The sequence below is a fragment of the Rhea pennata genome, chromosome 1, assembly GCF_028389875.1.
Source record: "Rhea pennata isolate bPtePen1 chromosome 1, bPtePen1.pri, whole genome shotgun sequence".
Taxonomy (NCBI): Eukaryota; Metazoa; Chordata; class Aves; order Rheiformes; family Rheidae; genus Rhea; species Rhea pennata.
Genome location: NC_084663.1, coordinates 35,945,837 through 35,970,514, shown reverse-complemented (window position 1 = coordinate 35,970,514; position 24,678 = coordinate 35,945,837).

Genomic DNA, 24,678 nt, shown 5'->3' with positions numbered 1-24,678 from the left:
CTCCTTTTTCATTAGAGCTGTATTTGATGCTTCCTTTTCTTTGCTTGCTTGCTTGCTTTTTTTCTTTCTTTCTTTTTTTTTTTTTTGATTATGACCCCCCCAATAAGTACATTTTAACCAAGTAGAAATATTTGTAATATATTAACACCAGAAGCACCTTTGGTACTGCTACAAACCACTAGAAAAGTTAGAAGACTCTACTTACAATAAGTCAGTACCTACAGGGACACTCAGGTTAGATGCACAGGGTACTGGGGCTGAATTCTGCAGTATTCTGAGCACCCCAGTAAGTAAGAAACGGAGTCAGTTCTTGATGAGCAGCTTGCAGATCTGCAATCCAAAGGAAAGCTGTACATCAAAGCCTTCTTTTCTTTTGGCACAGTATATATGTGTATAGTTTTCTCACTAGTTGAACTTTAAAAAGGGATTTTAAAATGCATTATTAATAACTGTGGAAAGCAAAATGATTAGTGGACTAGTACCGATCCTTGCAAAGGACTTGCTATTTCTTGGAAGATAAAAAGATTATTTCTATTTGAAAAAAAATTCTTCCTTCTCCCCTTTTATCATACAAGGGTGAAATTGTCTCCATTGTAAAGGTTTGGGAAAAGATTCTACTCCTAGAGTTCAAGTGGTCTCAGGCTTTTTCATGGTTGTCTTTATATTTCAGCTTTCAGCTGTCATAAGGTTAGGTTCTCAGGCCTTACCTCCTGTGAAAATTATCTGATGCTAACAAAGGCTGTTGGCAACAGATAAAACTAAAGAAATGCTTGTAATAGTTCGAATTCAAATATAGACAAGTACAAATTATGTTCTGCACTGCCTCAGAAAAATATGTAATACTAGCTCAGGATCAAGTCCTGCACTCTACTTAACTTGGAAGTCAGTGATGTTCAGTGCCATAGAGAAATAGTGAAAGAAAACAGAATAAAAATTCTAATTCTGCTTGCCACAGAAGCCAGAGGGTTCAGGAGATAATGTCAAATGATTTATTTATCCATTCCAGAATTCTTAGATGTGTCCTGCTTTAAACATCTTTGCATAGGAGTCTGGGAAAAAAAAGTTTTTCCTTGTTAACACTAGTTATTTATATGTGTATGTCTCTGTGTGTATTTATATATATTTGAAAAGCAAAACTATATTTTCACATAGATTTAGTAAGCAAACTTATTAAAAATAAAACATAATTTAAAAAGAAATACACTAGAAGCTATCCTAAAATGTTTCATGTCCCTATTGTCAGTGGGCTTTTTAAATGAGCTCATATGCATGAAAATATATATACTTATCCATTACTAGTTTTGGGACTGAGAATATTGTTATTTCTCAGCTAGTCGGAAGAAATTCATTTCTCAGACAGACAAAAAAATTCATTTGTTTCTGAAATTTCATTTAGGCCAGCCTCAGAATGAAAAAAGTCTAGATTTACATTAATAATGTTAACTTAACAATATTTATTATATATTTATTGTTTCATATTATTATATAACGTGAGAAGACAGGAGTGAGAGGATTTAGGCTGAGATTAAGACAATTAGATGTCTATCATACATAAACTCACCTGTAGTCAACAGTCAATAAACTCAGTGGAGACTAGAGATTTATTCATCCAGCTAGTCAGTAAATGTCAGCTTCCACAGTGATCTGAACCACATTTTAAGCTCTACTGTCTGTATTGACTAGATCTCTAGCATCTATCATGGCAGTTTAAGACACTTGCATCACCTATAGGCATGCAAATATAAGCATCTTATTTAGCAGCCCTTCCATCATCACTTTCTGTGCAAGTTGTTATTTTTGACAGTGCTTTCTTATGTTGATGTGTACAGACCACATTTAAAAGATGGTGAGTGTTATCCTCCTTTGAGAAACAGGGAAGGACTTACAGAAAGATTGAGTAGTGGGTTTAATATCATACATCTGAAATAGACTACTAGGCATTTTTGCAGGGGATGTGATGTTCAGAGGTCAAATAATCATATTTGATAGCTATTTACAGCATGAAAAACCTAATGATTTACAGACACTTATATTGTGGTAGTTTTTGAAAGCAGTGGAGAAAAATAAAGAAGCTCCAATTACGCAAACATGCCAGCCATTCCTGTTCATTGAATGGACTCTGACTTTGTAACTCACAGTTTGTAACCTTATCTCTTCCACCATTGCTTCTTTATGTGTCTGTTTTATAGCATGTTTATGTAAAATAGTCCCTGCTGTGCCATCTTTGGGATTATTTAGGCCATTAAGTTTGTTGCTCATGAGATTTGCATCAGACTTTCCAGCTTATATTCAGAAGGCATTTAAATAGATGTTTAATTCATCCCAGTTTAGGACATCATTGGATCCTCAAATTTAATCTGTATTTAAGCATTGAACAAAGGATATTGAGACATGCTTATGTGTACAAAATTTTATTTGTGAGGTATTTAGCTAATGGCATAAACTGACCTCAAAGTTATCTTAGAGGGGAAAAAGAAAAGAAGAAAAAAGGAGAGTAAAAGAGAAAGAGAGAAAGAAAGAAGTGGAAAGAAGCTAGGAAAAGAAGTATTGGGGGCCTCAAAGGAATCTCCTTCTTTGCATTTCCTCTCCAGTGCAACAGATGGTGACAATGAAGACCATGACAAATTTTTCTGCCTTGTTCTTTCCCTTAGTACAGCATAGTTTTCATTAGGATCTGGCCAAACTCCTTATTGGTTGTTCCTGCTTATGGTGCTTTTAGCACCTTAATGCATGGGAACATTGTCATGCAAGTGGTAGCTGCCTCCCATGAGAACCTGCCATAACTACAATATTAGGTCAGCTTGTTCAAGGCCATGAGAATAACAGTGTGAGAAAAACAGCACAGGAACAAAACCGGGAAAAATGCTGCCACATTGGCCTAGGTGAAAGGTTGTAGAGCTGGAGGTGAAAGTCAGACTGCAGTATTGCAAATGCAAAGTCCTTAGCGTTACAAGGCTAAGACACGTAAGGCACTGTGCAACTATAAGTGTGTGCTTATAGGCAAAAACACACTTAGGTGCACTGAGGAATGGAGATAGTTTTCTGAGCTGAGACCTGTACATGTTACTATATATAGAAGAGGATCAATTTTATCTGGGTAAACTCATTCATCACAAAGTGTCTTACGCTATCTGTCTGTTTGATATTGACCATTAGGAGCAGACAAAAGGTATTTGAGTTTAGTGTTAATACTTCAAAGTTATTTACTAGCTAGATCAGAATATGGAATATGGTTCAGCAGGTATGTAATCTTTTCTACATTTTGATTTCTATGAAGTACAACATCTGAGAAATTAAAGATCAGGTGGAAACCATAAATTACAAGATTTTTGCATAAGTAGTATGGAGCAATTTCCTCAGAAGTCTTTCAGAAATGAAGTATAGCTGAATTAATCAGGGTCAGAACAATTATTGTGATGTGTTTTCATTTATTAGTTTGTCTATTAATTCAAAAAAGCAAACTGCTTTTGATTTACCAATTCCAAACTGTTGCTACTGATTTACTAGCCAATAATAAAACATGAAGTCTATAGAATAAAAAGTGAAAAGCTTTTACACTTTCTAACAGTAATTTGGGATTGCATCACTTTTCAACACAAATATCTTTATTTTATTCCTATTAAAGTAAATTTTGCATTAATTATGCTAGCTTTGGCTATAAATGTTTGTGTCTCTAGCTTCACTAATACATAAGTTAGCCAAATATTTCTGAAAATATCCCACTCTGCAGTCTTATTGTACAATCCATTGAGTGAGATCTGCTAGAGTCAGCAGAATTGAGAGCTCCAGTTCATGGTTTGTAGCCAATGGCTTAGACAGAAACACCTTTGTGATCTTTGCAAATATCAGTGATTATTACTGAAGTTTTACAGAAATATCTATTTTTTGCCAGGAAATTGTATTTTTTATTATATAGCAGGTTGCAAGGTATAACAGACTCTTCAAAAATATTTGCTTTTGTTCTCAAACTGCTTTTAAATGCTGCCAGTTGGTCTCCAAAGACTGTAAATGACCTCTAACCTCTCAACCGCTGTTCATTTCAGAGTGTATGGTTCCTAATGCTCGGAGAGATTGGGGACCAACGTTCATCTTCCTAAAGTGTATAAAGATATGGATATTATAGGACACAAATTTGAACTTATCAAGACTATTTACAATAATGCATAGATAGCTGGATGGTTATCAATCTACTGCAGAGTACCTCTGGTTTGATAGTAGGATCTGTTACTGGATTAAATATCATATGTTTTTACCATGCAAAAATGCATAACAGGGAATGCAGTAAAGATATATTAACATCCCAAAACTCATTGGATAAATTGTATTAAGATTATCACTTCTAGGTATGCAATTCAGATGCACTGGGTTGCCATTTCAAAAGTGTGTATTTCTTTTCAGCAATCGCATAAAAATCATAGGCTTGGAAGGTGGAATTGTATTCTGTTGACTTATAGCCAGTATTTTAAGGCAGTCAGTCAGGATCCTTCTATAGCTAATACAGGGAGACTGACACTCTCAGGGGGTGATTCATCCCACCTTAAATGGCAGGTGATTGATATTGATGCCTATTGCTTTCCTTATTGCTTATTGCTCTAGAGGTTCTGCTTAGGATCCCATGGAGAGACACGGGCACCTGTACATGCCTTTCTAGGTCTCTTTAGAGGAAAGAGGATCACTAATTAGTGCAGGAGAGTGTATTCTGCAGGTGATCCTGGAACCGAAGGTGTGGACCTCTAAACAAGTGGCCATTATGCTGGAGTAAGGTGAAGTTGTCCTGGGTCTTCAGAAACAGGATCTTCATCTTCTTGAATTTATGACATGCTCTTTTACCCAGCAGCAATTGCAAGGCTATCAACCTTCTGATATCCTGTCAACACAAAATTTTTTGACTCATTCAAGTCCAAGGTGATGTGCAGTTTGGTTTACTCAGATCACAGGTTGTGCCTCACAGGCTCTTCTGAGAGGATGATCAGGTCTCCTTTGCAAAGACAGTGGTAAGAAACAGGGAAGGTTAATAAAAGAACTGATATGAGATTCAAAGGGTTGTTGTGAAGGTAGATGGCAGCGGTAAATAGGTCATTTAAGGAGAAGGGTGGATGAGAGAAAATGGGAGGAGAAAAAGAGCCAAAGAGCTTAAACTGGGGGCCCAATATGAAGATGCTGTCTAGCATTTTAAAAAGCGTAGCAAACACATGGAAGTGCTTCAAGAGACTGCTCATAACACATGCAGATACCTAACTATACTTTCCAAACAACACATTGTTATCTTGGCAGCTAGTTAGGGAGACTTTGTGAGTGTTGTGGGCACTGTGTTTATCCCATCTGTAGATGAGTAGTAGGTAGTTTGCATGATGTCATGAAACTGGTTTTATTGAGTATAGATGAAGTCTTCCATCAGCTATGCTTACTTGCTGAATCACAAGCACATGGATCATGATTAAGCTGTTAAAAAAATCTTTAAAAATCACCCTTTAAAGGTGCTTTTTTAACATCTTCAAACTTGCTAAATCTAAATTGTTCATTTTTGATCAAGCATCCATTTTACATATTTACCTGGGATGAATTAAGTAAAGAATTGCAATGATAATAACATTTCAGATTTCACTAAAATTTCCTTTTCTTATTCATTCCTTTCTCTTCATTATTATTCACTTGATCTTTCTTCCAAATAAGAAAGTTTCATTTCCAAAAGTTTGCAAGCTGCTATTAGCTCTGAGCTATACTGCTACTCACTCACTGTTTTGTAGAAGTTGAGTGATATAACTCTGAATTAATTCACTGAAGTAAGAATAGTCTGGCTTTCAAATACATTTTTTCAGTCCTCACAGATTTCACCATACTGGTTTGCTGAGGAGAGACTTAGATGGACTTTTAAGTGTGAAAACAGAATAATTAATCACAATAAAATTCAGAACTGATGTCTTTCTTTTAGCTCTTGCTGGAAAGAGTTTCTACTGCTTCATGTAAAGTAAATCCCAAGTAAATATGACCCAATACACATTCTTTTTATCAAATCTGGAAAAGTTACAGCCAAAATAAATTTCACAGAGAGAATATTATTGAAGTAGTGATTTTTTTCTGAGCTAACATAGCAAACTCCTCTAATAATTTATCATCAATATTTTATTAAGTTTCTGATATTATGAAGAAGGAAAAATAATCTACGTGTAAAAATTACCAGTCTTTAATTAAGGCTCCATCATTTTTGTTGCATCCTACATTTTTAATTTTGAACTTTTTGCCTTTGCTGTAGAGCGTCATATTTGGCACATTAATAATTCATTCATTTTCCTGTTGTGCCAAAGAATTGCTTTATCAAATCCATCGTGTATCCTAGAGAACAATGAATTTTTGTCCTAATTGGCAAAATGCTTCAGTCGGAATTCTTCCAATTTGGCTTTACTTGTGTGAAATTTAGGCCTCTAATCTAGTAATGCAGATCTTCTTGCTAATAAAGAGAGAGATAGATACCTCCAGAGAGTACTGATGCTTAGGATAAGTGAAATAAACCCTACTTTTATGGTGCTTATTTTTCTTTGTTAAATGGCTAAACTGACTGAATCCCACCATAGAAGCCTAAATTCCCAATACAATAAATTAAGATAGGTAGGCACATCTTGGTGGTAGTGGTGGAGTGATTTGTGATGTGTATATTTGACTCTGAAATTTGACTGTATCAATACATCTCAATATGTACTGGGTATTGGGATTGAACCTAACCTGACCGCTACACATTCAGTTGAGTGTTACTCCTGATTTGCCATCTGAAGAAGTTTTTCTTTTTCCCTGAACAGTATCAACAATCAATGATAGCAAAGATGAGAATGTTTGCCTCATCATTTCAGATCTCTTCAGAGTTTGATGCAAATATTTGCCTTAAATACACCCTTTACCCTTTTCAAAATAAAAATAAGAAAATTAGACTGCAAAATCTATTAAATCCACCATTAACATAAGAAAGTTAATTTGCAGTCAAGAGACAGAAAGATCCTGTATTTACTTAGTTTCTATCTATTCGATATATTTGGGTAATTATGTAAGGCTTAAGTAGTAATGAAATATGATTCATAGTGAAGCATGTTTTACATTTGTTGGCTAGGTAAGGATCTCAACAAACTAAATAGAAATTTGAGCATGAAAATCTTCCCATGTTTATGTGTGAAGACATCCTTATATTTGCAGTATGTATAAACTGCCATGTATGTACAAGTGTCAAAGTACTATGTATCAAACCTATATTTTCCTATTTCATATGTTTTTACAATGAAAGCGTATTTTTTGAACACCAAAGACTTTTCCTGTGACAACAACTTATTGAAATTTCATACATATGGTATGTGTATCCTTTAAATTGGCTGAACCAACAGAGCTATTCTATTTAATTGGCACAGACCCAAATACACTGTGCAGCCTATAAGCAAGTAGAAACAAGTATCTGGAGAATGACATTATTGGCAGGTTGGTAAAGGGGTTAATAGAATTCCACAAGGGTAGTTCCCTTTTATCAGTTGAAGTAAATGTATGAGGCAGATTGTTGATCCTGCTAAGAAGCTCCATCTTTTTCTGTGTTTGCAAATGAGACAAATTATTGTTTCTCACTCTTCTCACATTGCCCTATTTTGTATTGTTTTAAGCCAAAGGAAAACAAAAAAGATTATAAAATCTCTGAAGCTCACACTCTTGCAATAAATACAGATGATAACAAAAATTTAATGTTTTTATCCTAAAAATCTGAAATAATCCCACTTTCGTATTGCACTCCCATCAGCTCCTCGAGGGTACGTTCAGGCTACATCCACCATCTCTGCACATTCAGCCTTCATCCTGGCTTTTCTGATGTCTTGGCAGGGTTTGGCCCTGTGGTCCAGCTTCCCTCACCTCTAAAAGTCAGTACTGGTGTCTTTAATTGCTCTAGTAACCAAAGCTCAGATCTTTAGTATGATGGAGATTGCAGTTATTGTTTAGAGTAAGTTATGTGTTTGAAGGAATAAATGTAGTTTCTAAAGATGGCTTTATGAAATCGTCATCTGAGATGGACAAATAATTCCCTCTCAACGTTTCTGAGCATACATCATCATCTATAAAATGCCTTCAGGAACCCAGGTGCCTTCATCTGTTCTAGCCCCAGCAAATTGCTTCTCAGGAATTCCACTCTAACTCCTGCACTTAGCTATTTTTACTTGCTTAATCCTGGAGAATCAAAAGTTTGTGTTCTTCAGTGGGCAGATGTCTTTTTGGGAGTAACAGCTCCTGATTTTTGTTGTCAGCTTTCTTTTTATCATGTGGATTTTTAATGTGATCCATCTTCATCCTTGACGTTTTGGCATTTCCTAGGTTGCAGCCTAGAAAAAATCATTATTCCAAAGCTGCTTCCAGAGGGATGGAAGTATGTTCAGGGTGACAACCTTCAATTGTCCATGTTGCATGTGCTGGAAGAGTGTAGGAGTTATAATGACTGTAACCTGTTAGTAAGTGATTCTTAAAAGCTTCTGGAGACATCCACTGAAGTGGAGGCCAATGAAATCAAGCAGAGTTTTCAGGTTTTACACAGGCATTTCATTATAATGGGAAATAGTTCCACAGTTCTTTTTAAATTTTTGTTATTATTTTCACTATTAGACTTTATTTTTCCTGTTGGAATGCACAGATAATGCACAGTTACTCCTCCTTGTTCCAAAGAAATGTCTTTAGAAAAAAGTTGGACTGATTAAATTTTTTGGTAGATGGAGTCAAGGAATATTATTTTTCAGCTATTTTTCAGTCACAGTAGGACCCAGCTGATGTCATCCACCATGAATTACTGGAAGTCATTCTCTGTGCTTAGTACAAGAGGCAAAAGCTATTCTTTCACCCTGTCTCAGAGCTATTGTTTCATTTTATTTGTATAGAAGCTAACAGATTTCATCCTGTGGAAATCTGTGTTTTGCAAAAGAGATGGAAAAGTACTGAGAAGAAGTAGACCTGTCATTTTGGTACTAGAAACAGTACACTGCCTAGTCAACAGCTTGTATATATTTGTGTGTACATCTGTATGTGTACATTTCATGTGTACTAGCCATGATGATTTATTTGAATGGAGTCAGCATCAAAGCTTTTCCTTTTTATTTCTGACTGGCATAGATAGTCTAATAAAATACATTATTTCTTCTAATTAACTTTGCCTTCCTTGTTGAAATATAGGATTAGACAAAAAATTATAAATTATTGACCCTCACATATAATACAGCATAACAATATCTTATTGTATATCATTTAATATGACTTTAGTTGTTAAGGCAACATTCTGTCTCCATTTTTCATGTTGAACAAAATCTTGTCCCATCAAACTTCCCAGTGATATTCCACTCTTTTCTTGGCCCCAAAATCTTAAATAGTTTCAAAATCTTTATTATTAAATATTACGGGTAATAGTCTATATTATCTAGCCATTTTCTTTGCGAATTGTCTAACTAACCGTACAACTCTGCACAGATTAAAATACTGCTTAATGTGAATATGAATTGTAGAATCTGAAATCTTAATGCTTCATAAAAAGTCTAATATTATTTTAAAACCATATTGCTATCAAAACTAAGAAAGAACAAAATTCGTATAGTTCACATCAAGATTCAAGAAAATGGATACTCTTACATTTGACATCTCTGATGCCATTTCTACGATGAGGGATAAAGTGAATGTTGCTTGTATTTATATGATCTATCTCTTTCTCTTTGCAAAAATACGTATGTTTTTGCAGCATGCTTTGAGACATAATTTACACTACTCTTGTAGATTAAGGATACTACGCATTATAGATAAGTTTAAGTTGTGTATCTTTCTTATTTGTTTGCATTCCTTCTTTTCTCTGTCTCTCTTGTATTTTTCTAGATTTGCATCAACAGTTTGAAGGGACCTCAGTGCCTGCTGTTTTCCTAAGGCAATCACTTCCACAGCACCCTGGACAATATTCTTTCTTATCAACTTCACTATGTAGGTGGCACTAACAGAAAACAGGGATGGGAGTACAGCTCTGCTTGAGCTCTTCTGTAATATTCCGGTGCTTGGTGTCAAACAAATATCAAATGATGTAAAGGAGTCAGCAGATACCCAGCGAAAGAGCATCTGGGCAAGATATTAAAGTTATTTATTCCCAATAATGAAAGCATCTGACAGCTGTTCTTTTCATATAGAGAGTGCCTAATTTGAATGATTTTTTAACAGTTTTCATGGTGATGTACATAAATTGAAGGAAACATAGTTTTTAAAAGACAGTGTTGGGTACCTCTTATTATACACATCATTAACTTCCCAAATTGCAAATCTGTATCTATACTCTTATTCAGAAAATAAAACAAAATTTTGATACTTTTGTTTTATATTATGCAGAGCAATCTTTTGCAAACTTGTTGAGCATTATATAGCTTTGATTTCAAATGAGTTGGTCTCCTTAGAAGCTCATGTGGTAGAAAACCTTTAGAAGAGGTGATGATGAAATTTTATGTGAGAGATGCTAAAAATTTTCTCTTGTGCCTTAAATCCTCAAACAAGCCATCTTTGAAGCATGTGCTTTAATACATTGCTGAATAGGGATCTAATAAAAAAATGATTCCAAAATCTTTAAAAGCTTGTTCTTGAAATGTGATAAGTGTTGTGCAGAGAATATGAGATAAAGACTTAATTACTAATAAAAATCCTCATTTTAGTAGAGTTCAGTTTGCAGTCCCCAGCAAGGAAAACTTTCAACTTCTGTAGCCCTCCTTTCACAACATGCTTTCTGACAAGCTTTTGCCATCTTATTCAACAGGGATTTTCAGTTTACAGAAGACCTCTTATATGAGAGTATTATTTATGAATTCTGTACTTAACACTGTACATAATGGGGTTTTTTCTTTACAGATAGTCGTCAACTTAAGATGCCTTAAGATTTAAGGCATCAAGAAAGCCTATAGAATTTATGTATGATTTATTTTAATTTCTGACTTAATATTCCTTAGATTTGTACTTGCAACCCTGGCAAAAATTTTGCCAGATCATGAATGTGGATATTTTTCAGCAGTTGAAAGAAGAACACATTTTATCCAATACATTCCAAACTATGCTGGGATAGCTTAAGGCATTTTGATCTAAAGTCAGCATGCATACCGTGTCACCATCTGTCATGCTTTCTAATCCTATCATCTGCTTGTTAATTAATTTAATTAAATTTTTTGGCTTTGGTCTTTCCATGAAGGACTTTTTTTTTTTACTTGTTGTTACTCTTCTTGAACTCTTTTTTGTTTGTGGATTCTGCGTGTTGACATTTTTCCTCTCCTTTTGTTTTCTTCTTGCATTTATTTTCCATAAAGGGTATATTTTTCCAGCCTTTCCAAATCTGAAGGATTGTAGCTATCAGTACTCTGCTCAGGTAACCTAATCAGACACTGTTCTCCTCCCAGTCTGCCATCATCACACAGCTGACAACACTCCTTCTTCCAAGAGTTTTAGCCAACATCCAGGACTGTACATCAGTGCACTTCAAATATTAATGGAGTCAAATTTAAGTGACCTTGTCTAATTCATTCCTTCAACTTACATTTTTGTGTGAAATCTGTTCTTGGCAATAATCACAGGATGCTCTAATATATGTGCCAAATCATGTGGAGATATCAGAGCTACAGATAAAATTGAACCCAAATATCATTTTCTGTTACTGAAGTTAATACTACACTAGAATATCTCTTTAAATAACAGAATGATGTGATACTTTTTCAACTCATTATGGAACTGTTGTGACTAGCAAGCAAACACTACAGCTCAATTTATATAGTATATCAGGAAGATGGATCCTTGTTCCTCATAAATAAAAACAAGATATATAGTGATTTTCCACACTACTAGCTCATATGTAGAAGAATCTTTTTGTTCCTTAATCTTAAATGGATCACTAATTTTACCTCTTTTAAAAATTCAAAATAATAATTTAAAATTGTTACCAGAGCCCCACACTGGTACTCTGTATTACAGCATGCGGTTGCATCTTATTTGTCTTCTGCTTGTTCTGCTGCTCCTGGGAAGGAGCTTCCCCGCAGAGAGAGGCGATGACTGAAGGTTTGTTCTGACTTATTCTCTGAGCTTTACTTTATGAATGAATGCAGCTGCCTACCCGTTGTGCTAGGCTATGTGGAGTCCGTCCAAGCAGAGAACAGAAGAAACAGGTGGGGTTATTCTGTGCCACTGCTGAAGAAATAAATCCATTTAAAATGTATAAGCAACAAGAAAATCTCCATTTCATAAATTTGAAAGTGCTGGTCCTCAGATTGCTTTTTTGCAGTAAGACGCTGAATGTTTAACTCCCATGAGCCGTGTACACTGAAAATATTACCAAAAAAAAAATAGTTTTTTTTCCATATGGAGACAATCTGAACCTTTACCTGGCAACAGTTCTGTGTGTCAGCTTTTCAAGGCAGTTTACAAGTAGACTGAGGTGAACTGCTGCTGCCATACAAGCCATATTTGAAGTTTTAGCCATACTCTGGTTGTTCTGTAGTCTATCATGGTGTAGTAGTATTGCTATTAGTACTGTATTCTTGATATAGATAAGCCTCGCATGCAAAACCTTAATACCATTAGATCACACAAAGTCTACATTTTTGTAGGAATTTTAAAAAGTGTATTGGTCAGGGATTAAACCAATGTCCACACCTATCAGGAACATTCAGTAGCAGTAGCAAATCTTTTTCTAGGAAGGGTCGTACTTATCATGTTGAATACAGAAATATAAAAAGGTAGAAACTACCATCCTTACAAATACCAATTTGTCCTCTCTCTTCTGATTTTTTTGCCTTTCAAAATTCTATAAGTATCGCCTGTAAAAATGCATGTGGAATAATCCAGAACACAAGGCAGAGATTGCACTCTGATGAACACAGTCCACGACTGAGCTAGTTTTTCACCTGTGAATTAGCTTTTGGTTATTGTGTTATTTGTTCTAGCCAAACTGCCTCTGGAATTACTTTATGTCCATTGCTTGATATTACAAAACCTGTTCTTTCTCCTAAGACAAGAAATATAATTCATTAGAAAATAATTAAGTGAAATAAAGTGTCTGAATGAGGAGTTTTTGCCTTGAACCTTGCTTTTCATGTGTTGGATTTCTAAATTAATCTAATACTTAATTAGTTAATTAATTCTAAATCTAAATAAATCATTAAATCTGACATATACTAAATAGAGGAGTCATTGCCTGCATCACATACCTAAATTTGACTAAACAAAAACTTTTATGAATGTCCTATGTCCTTTTCTACGTACGGACATAGAAATATGTATGGGCAGTTTTATGCAATAAAATAGAATAGAATGTCTTCTGTCTGAGAGTCAGTCCTACAGACTAAGCTGATAGCCAATTATGTTCAAGCTACACTTGATGAAGCTATGTTTGATCTTCTTCTGCTAGAAAATCACAGAACCACAGGATGGTTAAGGTTGGAAACAACCTCTGGAGATCATCTAGTCCAACCACCCTGCTCAAGCAGGGTCACCAAAAGCATGTTAGACAAGATCATGTCCAGACAGCTTTTGAGTATTTCCAAGGATGGAGACTCCACAACTTCTCTGGGCAACCTACTACAGTGCTCTGTCACCCCGCACAGGAAAGAAGTATTTCCTCATTTTCAGCTGGAGCTTCCTGTGTTTCAGGTTGTGCCTGCTGACTCTTGTCCCATTACTTAGCATCTCTGAAAAGAGTCTGGCCCCATCCTCTTTACACCCTCCTTTCAGATCCTTATGCACACTGATAACATCCCCCCTCAGTCTTCTCTTCTCCAGGCTGAACAGTCCCAGCCCTTGCAGCCGTTCCTCATAGGAGAGATGCTCCAGTGCCTTCATCAACTTAGTAGACTTGCTCCAGTAGCTCCAGGTCTCTGTCCTACTGCGGAGGCTAAAACTCCCCAGTCACAGCCCTCCAGATGTTGCCTCACCAGGGCTGAGTAGAGGGGCAGGATCACCTCCCTTGACCTGCTGGCAATGCACTTCCTAATGCAACCTGGGATAGCATTGGCCTTCTTGGCCACAAGGGCACAGTGCTGGCTCATGGTCAGCTTGTTGTCCACCAGGACTAGCAAGTGCTTCTTCGCAGAACGGCTTTCCAGCAGGTCAGCCTCTGCAGTCTGTACTGGTGCCTGGGGTTATTCCTCCCTATGTACAGGACCCTGCACTTGCTCTTGTTGAACTTCATGAGGTTCCTCTCTGTCCACCTCTCCAGCCTGTCAAGGACCCTCTGAATGGCAGCACAACCCTCTGATGTGCTGGCCACTTCTCCCAGTTTGGTATCAACAACAGACTTGCTGAGGGTGCACTGTGTGCCTTCATCCAGGTCATTGATGAATGAGTTGAGCAAGACTGGCCCCAGCACTGAGCCCTGGGGGACACTGCTGGCTACAGGCCTCCAACTAGACTATACAGCACTGACCATAAGCTTCTGAGGTTTGCCTTTCAGCCTGTGCTCAATCCACCTCATCTAGCCCGCACTTTCTGAGCCTGCTTCGTCTTGATAGTTGTTCAAAAGCTATCTTTGGGAAAGTTTCTCGAAACCAGGCTAAAATTTCTGGTCAGAAGTAGAAAAATACAGTCTCTTATTTCACATTGACCATGAGAAGAACTAATACACAAATAATATGATACTTATTTGAGAATTTATTTCTGTGAAGAAATACATAAGTCATTTTACACTGCCTCTGGATACACAACTTTTTTTGTTATTGAGTTAAGAGACTGCAGCCACAGTTCGCTTGTAGTAGTGTGATTGAAGGTAATGGAGAAGTCCTTCAAAAATCTTAGGGACAATTTAGGATTCTATTTAAGTATCTTGGACTAAGTTGTTTATCTTCTACGATGTTCAGGTTGTGTAATACCTGTTTTGTATTCTATTTCAATGTAAAGTATTAGCAGTTAATAAGATGAAGTGAGCTTGTGTACGAAAAAGGGTGTTCAGGGGATCTGTCACCAGTTTTGGTGTTGTTGCTGAGATTTTATGCTTAAAATTAAGTGAGATAGGAAAGTCATTTGAGAGTGGAGCGGTACAGAGCTGTGTGATGCTATGAAGATGTGACCTCAGCCTTCCAGTTCTTTTCTTCTTCAAGTGCCTTTCCTTCTTTGCACACAAGTGCTTACATGCTTTCTTTCGTGCTTCCCTGCTGTATTTGGGATGTCATCTCTGAGCCAGTACATACTATTCTCTTTATTTCCTGTTAAATTGTATTTAAAATTTAACTCTCCTCTCAGTGTAGCAAATAATTACTTACGTAGTGCATTCAATGAGTTTACAAGTAGAACAGCAAATTCCAGGAATGTGCTATGGTCAATTTAGAATAACCTTATATGCATGCCCATCTCTTCTTTTATGATGCAGTTTTAAGCCTCCTACCCACTACCTACACACCATTTGATGAAATGCTGTTATAGATTCCACAATAAAAACTCAAGCATTTGAGATTTTCCTAACCAGTTTTATACGCCCTGTTTTAACGTTTAGTATAGATGGATCGATATGAGTAATGATCAGAAGGTAAATGAACAGCATAGGGCAGCATTTTAATAAATAACCCCATGCACCAGTACACACGGGGGGCTGAGTGACTGGAGAGCAGCTTTCCAGAGAATGACCTGGAAACCCTTGTGGACAACAAGTTGACTTCAGGCCAGCACTGTGCCCTTGTGGCCAAGAAGGCCTATGGTATCCTGGGCTGCATTAGTAAGAGCATTGCCAGCAGGTTCAAGGGAGATCATCCTTACCCTCTACTCAGCACTGATGAATCCACATCTAGAGTGCTAAGTGCATTTCTGGGCTCCCCAAAACAAGAGAGACATAGAGCTACTGGAGAAAGTCCAGCAAGGGCTACTAAGATGATTAAGGGACTGGAGGAGCTCTCAGGAAAACCTTCTTTACTGTGAGGGTAACTGAGCACTGGCACAGGTTGGTGAGAGAAGTTGAGGAGTCTCCATCCTTGGAAATATTAAAAACCCAACAGGGAAAGGCCCTGAGCAGCCTGCTGTAGCTGACTTTACTTTGAGCATCTCCAGAGGTCGCTCCTAACCTCAGCAATTTCTATTATTCAGTAATTTTCAAGTAAGAATCACTTGCAATCCAATAATGGCATTTCAGTTTGTAAAGGTAGCTAATCTAAGTATTTGAGTATATGAGTGTAGCTGAAGCAGCTCATCATAAGCCAACTGCTGAAACATTAACTTATATCCTTGGATCTTTTACAGGTGTTAACTCCTGTTTCAGGGCAGTCAATGGGCTGGAAAGTGAGTACATAAACCTCAAGTGACAGAGGCCATTACAAAGATCACACATTTGCAGAAAAGAACAGGGAAATTTTTCCTTTCTTATAGCTTTGCTATCAATAACAGTATCAATAAATTTGCCTTTATTCTGGGAGGCATTTCCTACTTCTTCTTGCAATAGACTGTAAAATTGTATCCTCTGTGCTTAGACTTAAGAACAAAAAATATGGTGGTGCCTGGCATTTACAGAATGGGGCAGAGGCCTGTGTTTAAATGGCTTGAGAAAAAACATGGGAAATACTCTCTGATTGTGTTGTGTCATGTGCTTCATGAGACCTTTATGGCATAAGACACATTTATATACATAGCAGTAACTCAGGACATGGATGAGCTGCTGGCCTAGTGTGTGCAGCAGACTAATATGACCCTCAGCCTTGACAGAGGTTCAAAGTAGAAAAGAAAATACAACCACATGTTACAGTGTGCAGTGTACTCAGAAAATAAGACTATCTATCCTGGTAACTAAATGCTCCATATTTATTTTATTAATTTGATCTGTGCATGTATAGTGTTATGTATCTTTTTTCCTTTTTTTAAAGTAATTTTGATTATATGCTAGGATGTTTACAATATGTGTAGGGGTGGAAAACAACATAAAGTTTTGTAAACATTTTAGATTTGCATTCATTATAGATTTTTCTTATGTTGCTTTTAAAGTATGTATTGATAAAAAAGAATGTGTGTATACATATAGATGTTACGTGTTTTGTTGGCATCTTCTGTATTAAAACTACGAGCTCTATGAGTTAGGTATTCTCGGTGTGCATTAAGAGTCCACAGTCAGTAGTACAAAAGAAAATGAACAGACATCTCCGCTCACCACCTGAACCAAATAACATAAACTAGTAAACACCTTCTTTGGCAATGACATCAACTGATACTAGTTAATATTTCCATCTGCTGTGTTTTCCTTTCCCTTGGCAGAATGTTTTGCTTATATTGCACTTAGCTGCATAGGAGAGAAACAGAATATGAGAGTACCAGCTGCTCACCCCACTCCTAGGACCACCTATTGCCAAAGCAACAGGAGAGATTTCTAAATCATGTGGTGACATTGTGGGAAGTCTAAAGGAAGAGGTGAGAGTGCCTCAAGCTCACGTATTGCCAGCTCCAGAACGTGCGTTGGTACGTATGCTGACAGGTTAAGTTTCACCCTGAGTCTACAATCCGTAATTGTGTGTCTTTGTACCACAATAAGCAGTGTTGCTACCGGACTATCATCCTACCTCTGGCTTGCACCTTTCATTCTTTGTTCCTTTCTTTATTTCTATAACTTATTTTCTTTTTCCTCACATGTGCTCCATGAAGCCTGCATGAGAAGGGGCTTGAAATGTCTGGCAATGAAGTAAAAGAGAGAACATTACATTTTTTGGGGGGGGGTAAAAAAGAATGGACAAGTATCTATTCCTTGAGAAAAAGCAGTTCACTACTTTTAGCACTTTTTTTTAGGCCTCTATATTTTTATTTCTGAAGTCAGTTTGCAGAGGAAACTTGTGAAAGCCTTGAAAGAGAACAACTCAATACTTTATAGGAAGATCATTTTGCATTCCACTTGAAAACATACCTAAATTTCTCATAGTAGATTTTGTGGGCAATCACAGAGACTTTGTTACCAATATTAAGTCCCATTTATTATTTTTTTGGGTTGACTAACAGGCTGAAGACGTAAATGTCTGGAAAGCATCAGAAAAGAAGAGAAAGATGGCATTTTGAGTCATTGTGTTCAGTCTTTGCACACAAAAGGGTTTTAGAAGCCTGGTGACAGAACAACATATCAGTGAAAGGGGAGTACAACACAGTTACTGGTAGGGATCTGCAAAGCTTTCCCTCCTCCCCCCCCCCCCCCATTTTTTTAAAAAACCACTAACTTTACTGCCAGACTTTAACGAGAAATTTGAAGCTCCCATATGGCAGAAAAAAAATGGGAGGAACACTAATAAAATTATAACCTAGACAGATGTTACAGATTGACCTTTTTTAACCCTTTCCCTCCATCAAAAAGCTTCTCTTGAAAGGACAGAAGAAAGAGAATAAGGACTAACTTGAGGATTTCACTCCCCTCCCCTCCCACAAAAGTACATCATCAATGTGTATTTTCAAAGATATATATGTCATGTGACCCTTGATATAGAAAGTGACTGAGCTAAGCCACTACCCAGATACCTGTATTTAGGAACAGAAAAAGTTGGGTAGTCTGAAAACAATGCCTGGGGACTTAAACACTGAATGCTAACACATTCAGCAGAGCAATAAAGCTGCAATTTCCAGTTAATGCTTTTACAACAGAGGTATAAATGGATAGCAGAACATGGATGTGAGCCATTTAGGAAAGCAAGAATTTGGGAAAGAGAGCTAAAATACATAACTAGACATATAATTCTTATAACACTAATAAACATTGCGCATAGTTTGAACAACAATTCTGTGCTTGTTTTTTTTTCCTTTTTGCTTCATGGTGTTATCATTAGGGAAACGGCTAGCAGAAGGGGAAAGAGGAAAATATTTTCACATAAATTTCTTCTGTATCTTCTGTCTTAGCCAAGCAACTAGGAAACATTTTGGTAATTGTATGTTCTTGACCCTTTGCTTTTCCCTGCCCAAAGATCGCCCTGAGGTTCACCCACCACTGAACTGATCCTTGGAGAACTGATACAAGTAATCCTCAATATCACATTAAATCACATTTATCTCATTCTTAACTGAAATATTTCCTCGGGGAAAATGCTGGGACATCTACTTGGTAATACCTTATTTTCTCTGTGGAACAATTAAATAACAGCAAGGCAATTCACTGTGGTAAAGATACATCTGAGGTGTGCAGTGAAGGTCCTCAGAAGCAAGACTTCTGCAGACACATGTAGCAGTTAACACCAGTTAGCCTCCTCACCCATGTAGTATTACTTTAAGATACTTATTGAGTTTAAGTGACATTTGTGTTCAAACCAGTGTCAAACACTCACAGATTGTTTGAGAGGACTCTGTGGTAGCTTATATTCTTAGATTGCCTGCTAAACTCACTCTTGAATATAGTCAGTTTAGATTAATGGGAATACTGTCATCTTCCTGTGGCCAGCCACATGTGAGGAGAGGGACATATCACATTGCCAGAGAAGTTCTTGGCTACCTAAGGTATACTGTGTGAATAAAATGAAGACTTAAGGTGGATGAAGGGGTTATAAGTACAGGAATCACTCAGCAGATAAAGGGTGAGGTTGAAATTAATGCATACCAGAAAGCAAAGACGCAGTCACAAAGAATTTTGAAAATATCAGTGGAGGATTATTTGCTCTAGAAACCAATTTTAGCTATCCCACCTTCACCATAGAGCTATTCCAATCTCCAACCAAGCTTGCCAGTACAGTCTGTACATTTATGAGAATTTTGATACTTTTAAATTAATGAAATCTAGAGACTGTCTCAAATTCCTTTCATCCTTATCACCTTGTACCACTCCCAATATCTCTAGGCCTGCATTAATACTTAGACTCACAGTTCTCAAGTGCTATACAAATGAGTCTCAGTTTTGCTAACATAACCCCATCCACATTCAGTCTCTTTACAACTACTTGCAAATACTCTGGGATGTCTGCGAAAGACAGTGTTGAAGTAAATCAGGTTATCTTTAAACACAGATACAAGCAATACAAACATCTCTGCCCGTGCCCAGAAATGCCAGACCTTATGAGCTGTGACCAAACACCATACAGCTGTGTCAATGTAATGATAATTTGAGCTAATGCATTCAGCTGGGAGGCTGGGCTCATTAGTCTGAAAACAACACTATTCTAATGTGGTTGCATGGTTTGGAGCTGGCTTGCAGCACGGGTAAAATGAAGTCAGTCACGTATGTGGAGAGATGTTAATGCACAGGCAGGAGAAAAGTGGGTCAGGGGAATTTCAGTGGAACCATATTCAGTTGATACATGCTGGTTTGTTTGTTGAGGCTGAATATTTTGCACAGTTGGGTTGTTTAAGCCAGAATGCTGTTTTTTAAGAACAAAAAAAGAGAAAAGAAAACAAGACAGGAAAACCCTTCTATGGCAGTTTTGAAGTGATGTATCCTGTTTTTTTCCCCGCAATTAACTTTTATTTAGATTATTTAAATTATATGATATACTGCTGGAGAGAGGTAATAATTAGTAGCCTTATACCAAAGGGAATTACGATAAAATAAAGACTTATGGCACTAGAGATTATCATCCAAAGAAGTGGTGGAACCTCTAGCACTTTTGATCTTTAAGAAAAAAAAAATAGTCAAATATATGTCATGAATGGCTTGGATATAATTGACACTGCGCTGAGAGAGGAAAATGGCTAAAGGAGAAAGTCCAGGGCCTACAACACCTGCACCAAAATGACACGTGCTTGCATATGAAATACCACACAAAATGGGAGTTTTGATGAGGTACCTCTGAGAGGCAGTAGTTTCTATTTCCCATTCAGTTTTGAACTTAGAACCAGGACGGTTCTCGACAACAGAAGTAAGGTTCTTCTGATCACCTCGTGGCAGATTTCCCCTCTTTGAGGTGCAGCAGTAGCTGGCTAATGGCACAATTACCCTATTATTGGGGGAAGAAAAATTCAGTCTGGCGCAACAGCTCAGGAAAACTGCTCATTCCTGGATGGAGAGAACATTTGGCACAAATTACTAGATCATTTGAATCAGCATAAAAACAATAGGGAAAAATCCCCTCATTTTTTGTTAACTACTTGAAATTATGTTTTCTTCAGATACATAAATGGTAAAATCATGACTTGAAATCTCCAGATCCAGTGCAGAATTGAATGCCCGTTCTCTGCACAGTTCTAACTTGGAGATACAGGAAGTCGTAAACTGTCACGCTCTTTGGTCATCGCTAGATAATTTTCACTAGTTTAGATAGCTTTAGACACCTGCACCGTGTGAGTGGATTATCTCAAACTGAAGTTTAAGTGAGTGCGAAATAGATTAATTTTTGTATTACTACTGAATTTTACCCTGAGGCTTTAATCTCATATATTCATGATTTTTCTTCTATCACCTGCATTTATCTAACCATAGATAATTTCTTATTCTGGAGAAGCAACATGAATGAACTTCTGATAAATTAACCCTTTTTGAAAACTTCATATGTAAGATGGGACCTATTTTAATATTTAGCTGGGCTGCTAATAGTTGTCAACTAAAATAGAATTGATGACTGTTCATTTTAAGTGCGCTGGATGTATTTGCATGGTATACATATTTGAAAATCAGTTCATTTTAATATAAATTTCTAAATGACGATCTGAATGTCAAACTTCAGTTGAAAGTTTCTAAAATGGAAACTTCTGGTATATATTTCTTTTGAAGCTTATCTTTCCTGAAAAATGTTATCTTTTTCTGTGATTTCAGTATCTATCAAAAAAGCAAATGATGAAAGGTTATTTGTATCAATATTTTTTGTATAGGTAGCAATATGCATTGTTGGGCAACTGTGTCATTTCCCAGTGAGAAATTTGAAGCAGTTGGCTGATGGCATGGCGGATTTATTTCTATGCCTTCTGTTGCCAGTTCCTAATGGCAAGTTGCTTGAACAAAACTTTGCAAAAGCATTCACTCAGTATTTCACGAGCTGTGCGCCAAACTTAACATTCTCCTCCCTGGTTTACCTAACTGCTCCGCATTCACAGCAGCAGCTAAAATCACTGAGAGCCAGGCTTCATAAATGCTTTGTACATTGAAAAAGGAAGTCCTAACTATCTCAAACTGGGCATACAAAGTTAGTGAAGTCTTTTGTCTTTATATATATATATTTTTTTTGCTTCTATAAAATGCGCATATTAATAAGCACTTATCTGTCAGGGGTACTGTGAAGAGAAATGAATTTGTATTTGTGAAATATATCTACTGCAAAAGTGACTGTCTTAAGAAAGCTCTGTAGGAACTAATAATTCTGTCTTTAGAACTGAGTTCGAGTAGTGTACCATAAGAAAGATATGATTTACAAGCTGAACAGTAAAGGTAAAGCAAAATACTGAATAGCTGTCCACTAATCTAGTATTATTCATCCTGCCAACTGAATAAAGTAGGAGGTCTCTTATATAGAGAAACTAGAGTTAAACGAACAATTGTATTGTTGAGGAACTAACCCAAGATTAAACCCAAATTCTGGCATTTCTTAATTTATAACCGCTTGATTTAATAATAGTTTTCCTTTAGCATGAATGTCTATGTGAAACAGTTATAGCACTATGGCTACGGAAAATGACTGACAACCAATATTCATAAGAAAAAAGAATTAATACAATGTTTTATAGGACTGAGGTTCTGTGATACTTTTTAAAAACGAATACAACAGAAAAGAACCTTGTAATATAATATTGTTAATATAGCTTTGATAAAGCAGGAGGAGGGAAAGAAGGAAAAATAATATAATCTAAAGAAAAAAATAGTGGGAATATGTAAGCCGATGCTGGTAACAAGGAATAAATCTCATTTCAGCCTTTCACTTGTTTGGGCTCTTCCTTGTTGAAAAACTGTAAGCTATGCACATAATTAGACATTCGTGCTGCCACAATAAATCACTTTTCTGAACACATTGATGCACCCTGACACACTAAGCCCAAGCTGGCAGGTCTGCTCTAAATAAGGATCTGCTGAGTAGCTGACATGAACTTCTGATGCATTTCAAATAGAGACAGTGAGAATCCTTTAACAAGCATCCTTTCTGTCTTTCAAAGACTCCCACAGAGTGTGAATATTACTGATTTATCAGAAGAGTCTCGTGCATATATTGTACATCAGTGGAACTATGTACATCACAGCATTTTGCTGATGAACTATGACTCCTATTCTCCTAATTTTCTGGTATTTGTTATTATTTCCTATAAACAGTTTGCAGTATGCATGAAGCATTTCTATATTTGAAAATATTTCTTCATGCACACAGGGAGCTCTTTGACCAGATAACATTCAAAATGAATGAAATAAATCTAGCTTTGAAAAAAAGATAGTTCAAGGAAGCTTTAAAAGCAAACACTTCATTTAAAGATGTTGAATACGATTACTTTCAACTTAGTTACATGAAAATCAGTTCACTTCTTGCTTTGGAAACTGAGAGTACTGAAAAATACATTTCTCTCTTAAAAGAGAGATCTAGGGAAAATTCTTAATGATACCATAATAATTAACAGTGTCACTGGTGTGGAGGGCATCAAATAAATTAAATGCATTTAGAAGAGAAAGTCACTTATTCACAGGCTTTTTCTTGATGTTGTGTGAGCAAATGGAAGACTTATACCTTCGGTAAGGTCACAGCTATAGCTGGCTTTGCCGAAAGCAGAATAAGGCTGGACACATTTGCCAACTTGGCATGTCATGTGATATAATCCAATTGCATTGCTCAGCAATATATTAAGCTTTAAAAGCAGCCAAGGTGCAGCAGCTGGTGCTAGGCAGGTATGGCTGCAGGAGTAACAGATGAAAGAGGCAGTGATAAGATCCAGTCTTGTCAATTTGGAGGCACCTCCTGCTTTAAGCTGTTTGTGGAATGATTTCGGATTTGTGTGACATTGTAAATCTGAGTAGTTATTCAAGGATTCAAGTTCAAGGATTACTACTAGAAAGGATGTTCTCCTTTTCTTTTAAATGCTACACCCTTAGTCCATCTCTCTGATAAGAGACAAAGACTTTCTGAACAGTTTTTCTGGCAACACAGTGCACAATTGTCCAAATTGTACTTTTTTTGCTTGCCTGTTTTTCAGTGTTTATCATGCTTGCTGTTCTTCAGCAGAATCTTTCTTCCCCAACAACATCCATGCAGGCTTGTAGGTTTATGAATCAAGGTATATAGTAAAAAATATTAGTAAATTAATGAAGAAACTAAATAGGAAAAAAATTTGCTATCTAGTTTCCAAAAAGCAGCAGAAAAGCCCGTAGATATTTTGAATCTGAGGTTTCATATGATGCCAAACACTATTATTTCAACTATTATGAAGCTAGTGATTCAAGTCCCATTACATTTTATTCATTTTTAATTAACACCTCACCTAGACATCAGACTATACTTTGATCTGGGTTCTAAAATCACTTTCCAGAAAGTATAGGTTTTCCTTATCAGTTCGCACTTGCCTTGAAGGCAGAACAGAATGGTGCAAATCATTTAATAAAGTAGAAAACAAAGCTACTAGCCTCCTTTCATCTTACAATCTACAATCAGATGGTGACTCCCATCAGCGCTGGCAAGAAGAAATGAAGCTGATGGTTGATTGATTGGAGAATACTTTGGCAGTTGGAGAGTGTTCTGAGGCAATGCAGCACATACCTTTAGTCTTAATAACTTTCTGTTACACACACTTCCTGTGGCACAAATAAAATTAGATTTGACTTATTTTTGATAGATCTTCTCCACA